The following is a 6466-nucleotide window of genomic DNA, read 5'->3' as shown; positions in this document are numbered from 1 at the left end:
GGCTCTTGGTCACCTCCCTGACAAAGGCCCTTCTCCCCCGATTGCTCAGTTTGGCCGGGCAGCCAGCTCTAGGAAGAGTCTTGGTGGTTCCAAACTTCTTCCATTTAAGAATGATGGAGGCCACTGTGTTCTTGGGGACCTTTAATGCTCCAGACATTTTTTGGTACCCTTCCCCAGAGCTGTGCCTCGACACAATCCTGTCTCGGAGCTCTACGGACAATTCCTTCGACCTCATGGCTTGGTTTTTGCTCTGACATGCACTGTCAACTGTGGGACCTTATAGACAGGTGTGTGCGCCTTTCCAAATCATGTCCAATCTAATTTACCACAGGTGGACTCTAATCAAGTTGTAGAAACATCAAGGATGATCAATGGAAAGAATGCACCGGAGCTCAATTTCAAGGCTCATAGCAAAGGGTCTGAATACTTATGTAAATAAGGTATCTTTTTTATTTTTTTGTAAATTAGCAAAAATGTTTAAACATGTTTTCACTTTATCATTATGGGGTATTGTGTGTAGATTGACAAGAATGTTTATTTAATCAATTTTAGAATTAGACTAACGTAACAAAATGTGAAAAAAGTCAAGGTCTGAATACTTTCCGAATGCACTGTATGTGATAAAGTGAAAATCTGAGCCCCGCACCCAACCCTAACCCGCTAATATAGAAAATGCACTGTAGGCTACAGTCAGACAGCGGAATGATTCTTTGACAGGAGGTGCAGATTTTTTGTTAGTCAACTTGTCAATAAATTAGATACATTCAGCTTCTCTTCTGTCATTATATGTTGCCCTAAAAGACTAAATAAACCCTTGCTCAGCAGAATGTCATAAATCGATAGAATTAATGCTTCAATCTAGTTGACATAGGTAAATTTCTCTGTCATCTCCTCTTCTTTCACGGAGCAAAGACATTTAGGGACCGGGATAAAATAAAATCGTTAAGGTTTTGTGTAAAATTTCCAAATGATATCAGTTTGACCGGTTTTAAGGAAAAAGAAAGCTGTCAAAACAACCCAACATGTTTCTTCTAAGATTTCAGTTCGTCTTGGATGCATAGCCTATTTTGTGGTTGAAATACTATCCGTTTTTATGATGCTGATATAGATAGCACCACTACAGAAGGTATCTAACTGTGCATTCTTTCAAAATGCTGAAAGAAAGAAACATTTCTCCTGTTCCCTAGTCAAAATGTTGCTTACATTTGGTGTATCATTTTACTGGATGAAATGTTTAATTCTACAGGAGTTAATATTAAAGCTGTGTGAGAGGTTATAGACCTACAGTCAGTGTTCAGATTTCAGTTTCCATTTACCCATCTGAACAGTAGGCTACAGTTCCCTTGACTGCCATAGGCCTAGTTGAAGTCCCCATCTTGTGACTGTCAAATCTGTGTAGCGCCTCACAATCATCACACATAACATAGCTGGCACTGCAATCTTCCTCTTTCACCACTTAACCAAATCTTTCCAAAACATTACTTATAGGGCCCTCCCGTCTCTTTATTTTTAACTCTCCATTTCGCTGCTTTTCTGTTGCAGAGATCAGTCGCAAGATTTTACATTAACTAAGATGTTTGGTGCAGTATTTCTCAATTTAAAAAATGTGAATGAAAACGAGTCGTCTCTCGTGAATGACAACAAAGACTTTATTGACCAGTCACGGACGAAGGGGCATACACATCGGCTCCCGAACTATGCCTGACCTTGAGAGAAAAATGTGTGTGTGCCCGAACAGCTGAAAAAAAAACGTATTGAAGTCCAAAACGAACAAAAACGCCACAGAATGTTGTCATAATATATGCATGAACTCTTCTGAACTGTTTCGGCTAGGAAGCACGCGGACGCCTTAGGGTCATGAAATATTGTGCGGATGAAGGGCGGGTGGCCGGGCGGGTTGAATAAAGAGAAAATACATTGTGCAATTTATATCTAGAAGCTACATTGATGTTTTTCTTTCCTTATTTTAGGCTATCTGGCATTAGTGTGTAAGCCTCAACTGTACACGCGCCAAATAGCCTACCTGCCAATCGCCAAATGCTTTTGGGAATGGGCAGAAAAAGTTAACATTATCCACGGAGGGGAAACGGACAGTGTTGGAATTTAATTCAATAAGAGAAAAGCAGCAAAATGAATGATTAAAATAAAGAAGTAGGGGCCAGAAAAAGTAATGTTTGGGAAAGATTTTGTGAAGTGGTGAAAGAGGAAGATGGCAGTGCCAGCTATGTTATGTGTGATGATTGTGAGGCGCAATACAAATTTGACAGTCACAAGATGGGGACTATGGACGCGACCCAGTCGTTCGTTCTAAATGTTCCATTGCCATACTGGCTGGTGTTGATAAAACAAGTTTACTGGAGAACTGAGACCAAGGAGGACTCCACAACCAAGACTCCCAGTCGTTTTAACCATTCAACTGGCGTCTAGTCGGGAGAACCTTTTCTGGACTTGGATTCTCACGGAATTAACTCAACCCGACTATCTGAATCTTTTTATCAAGTCACCAGATCCTTCTCTTGTGGATCAAATAAAAGGGTCCATCTCTTGTGAACCAAAACCTCTGTAATAGGCTCCTCACTAGAGAGCCACAATTCAACAGAAAATAAAAGTCGGTCCTTCTCTTGTGAACCACTGTAACTAGACTTCTTCTCTTAGAGTCACATTTCAACAGTAAAAACCTAAGATTTCAGATATCAACAGTAAAAAATAAAAGGGTCCTTCTCTTGTGAACCACAACCTCTGTAACTAGACTCCTCACCTAGAGAGTCACATTTCAACAGTAAAAATAAAAGTCGGTCCTTCTCTTGTGAACCACTGTAACTAGACTCCTCTCTAGAGAGTCACATTTCAACAGTAAAAAGCCTAAGATTTCAGATATCTTTACATATGTGCCTTTTGAGTCATAATAGATATGTTATAAATTTAACAGTAATCCATACTCACGCTCAGTACTACTGATCTTAATTTTGGTTTATCCTATAATACAATATGCAGATTTTGTTTTAACAGGTTCTGCTTACCTTTGTATTGACGGCCGTCTAGATCAGTTTCCTGAGGCGAGCTGGATTCCCGGCTGCTCCTGCGAACAGGTCACCCGTCCTTTCTGATCCGTCTCTTACTTGTCTCTTTTCTCTATCAACTTTTATGGACCGAATTCAGAGTTAGAAAACCATCCTCTGCTACCAATTTTGTTGATAAAACAAGTTTACTGGAGAACTGAGACCAAGTAGAGACTTTGGACAGGGTGGATATGGTATAATAAAGGCAGTTTATTCAGAGGTAAAGATATCTGGAATCGCGTGCACGGACCCGTTCGTCAATCTCGTAGGGAGATATCTGAGAGAGCCCCGAAACATTGTGTGCAGACATTTTATACAGTAAATGATGTAGGTTGAATCTAGTAGTTCTGATCTTCTGATTGGTCCTGATGAGTTGGGCGAGGTCCCCTCCACTGTTGCATTGGCTCTGAGTCGGGTTCTCTGTCTTCAAATGTTCAGCCTAAAGGAAGGGGATTTTTGTGTGTGTGTTTAACAGTGATGATGATGTGTGTGTGTGTATCAGTGATGATGTGTGTGTGTGTGTGTGTGTGTGTTATCAGTGATGATGTGTGTGTGTGTGTGTGTGTGTGTGTGTGTGTGTGTGTGTGTGTGTGTGTTATCAGTGATGATGTGTGTGTGTGTGTGTCCTCAGAGCAAGAACTCGTGAGTTGGAAGAACTGAGAGACCTATGGCGTGGGTTTTGTCCTTGGCCACCTGCTGACAAGGCTGACAAGATAGAACTCCTTTGTCCATTGTTATAGGATAGGAACAGCATTGATTGAAAACAAAACGCCCAACACAAAATGGGTCATGCACAAGATTTTAGTCAGACCAAGCTATAACATTATATATTTACTACGACACTGGCAATGTTCTTATCCCTTGCTAGCTAGCTAGCTAGCTAGCCTACTACAGCTAAATTACAGTCACCTCAAACAGTGCAGACAGAATAACAAAAGTAGCTGCATTTGTTGAAGCTGTTTTCTAGTGACATTTATTTGGATACATCCATAACAATTAGCTAATGAGGCACGATTTCGCCTGGCATAGAAAATGTCTCGTTAGGACACTTGTTCAGAGGAGCTAGCCAACAACACAGCTAACACAATAACTTAAAACTGAAGCTGGAAAGACTGCAAACCAGCTGCACATCTTTTCGTTTGACCATTTTCCAATTGACATTTCTTTGTATATATCCATAAAAATGATGCCAGCTGATTCATGATTTCGCCTGCCTCTCTCTCGTCGCGACCCCCTACACGTTCATTACTATGGGACAGTTGGAGATCGAATTTGAATACTGAAACAATGTTACAAATGTCGGCGAGACAGACAGTAAGGTTTATACAAATCTCCGCTGTTGAAAAATAAATGTTAGTCTAAAACAAATGTGAGAATGTCCTCTGTAGCTCAGCTGGTAGAGCACGGCGCTTGTAACGCCAAGGTAGTGGGTTCGATCCCCGGGACCACCCATACACAAAAACAATTATGCACGCATGACTGTAAATCGCTTTGGATAAAAGCGTCTGCTAAATGGCATATTATTATTATAGATGCTTTTTATCGTGGAGATCAAGTTTATAACTTCCCTGCCTGGGCTGATGAGACAGTGGATTGCGCAGTCAGATGGAACAGAGTAAATATGCATTTTAACGTCAGATTTAGCCGGTAGTAATTTGTGGAATAGACACTGGCTGGAATGCGCTTTTAACCAATCAGCATTCAGGATTAGACCCAACCGTTGTATAAAACTCGATAAATAACGTAATCTCGTTTGGAAGCTAATTCTATGCTTTACAGATGTAGACTGACTGGCTCGAGATTGGATTATATTCAGGCCGGTGACGCCGTTACACTATGCAACCTATGTGACATGTTTTGCTATGGCCCTGGGTTGGTTTGAGTTTGTTGCTGCTAGTTAGTACACTGTTGTAGTCAGACATGAGTTCGCTAGTACCACCATAGCTGCATCCAATATAGATTTGTGCCCTAGACATGGGTTGCACCTCGGAGGCTAATGTGACTGTTTCGTCTAAATTACACTAATTTAGTGGCATGGAAATACGATGACATTGCTAAAATAGGTAAATAACTAGTAGGAAACAACATTTCCATATCATGATGTCGTAAAATTTACTTTAGAGAGTTAGCAATATTGCCAGTACTGTTACTAGCAAAATTCGTTAAAGAAAAGCTAGCAATGCTAATGTTAGCTAGCTAAAATATAGTGGTCCCCTCAATCTTAGTTAGCTGGCTAAAGTTATATTGCATCTAAAGTCAATCTGGCGACATCACAATCACAACAAAAGGTTTTCCTACTAGTAATTTTCCTGCTTTTTAAATGTTATCGTGTTTCCAAGCCAAATCCGAGTTGTATTGAGAGGGTAGCTAGCTAGCTAACGTCAGCTATGCTAGTGATAATGATTATCAAAATATACATAACCAGATGTCTATTGTCTAGCTACTGGTATACTCACCACCACTAGGGACCAACGAACCCTAACCATCTATTCTGCATGATAGGGTCCTTCAGCAGGGCTTGCAAACCAGTTGGCTGTGGATCCTTCTGGAAGCATGCATTACATGGTCAATCCGTATATGGCTTTTCAGTCTAAAACGGCGGTGAGCCTTTGAATGCGTTGGGGTCAATGAAACCACGGAGCCCGATTGAATGAAGGAAAGCGACGTAGGCGGAGGGGCAATTTGCCATGGAGCTTGTCAAAAGGGGGCATGATTTGTTGACATAACTAATCCAAACCCAACCTTCATTTACTCGTGGTGACGAACTGAGGTTCCAAACTAAATTTTAGATCAAACTGACTTTATGACCAAAATGACCCTATTTACACTTTGTAGTCACATGCTTTTGCTCATATTGATGCCACGTGAGAGATGGACATAATGAGAGTGAGAAAGAAACAGAGACAGACAGCAGGGGCCTCAATTATCAAAGGTGTGTGCACACAACAAAGACTCCAAACTTGCTAAATTAGTATTTAACCATTTTGAACATGATGGGAAAGTGTGCATATCTTAATTCTATCTCAGATCATACGTACACACAACTTTTAGTGGTTGATCAAATGTATTGCAAGCAAATATTGTTATTTTGCGGGAAATTGAGGTGTTTGATGCACAGGAATTATAATTACGGAGATTGCATAGCAGCAAGTAGCCTAATATTTATTTTACTTTTATTATATACTTTAACTAAATCAATCATATTGCAGGACATGTCTCTCCTTTTCTGATATGACTGGTTTATTCCCACTACACAACAAATAGGCCTACTAGGCTGCCATTTATCCATTGCTCATTCAATAGCCAACCATGCTCAAAAGTGAATAGACCGGTAGCCTAGTCAGTCAAAAGTGAATAGACCGGTAGCCTAGTCAGTATGGGTAGGCCTATAGCTGCAGTATTGCTCT

This window comes from Coregonus clupeaformis, chromosome 1, assembly GCF_020615455.1.
Source record: "Coregonus clupeaformis isolate EN_2021a chromosome 1, ASM2061545v1, whole genome shotgun sequence".
Lineage (NCBI taxonomy): Eukaryota > Metazoa > Chordata > Actinopteri > Salmoniformes > Salmonidae > Coregonus > Coregonus clupeaformis.
Note: the sequence above shows the minus strand (reverse complement) of the source record.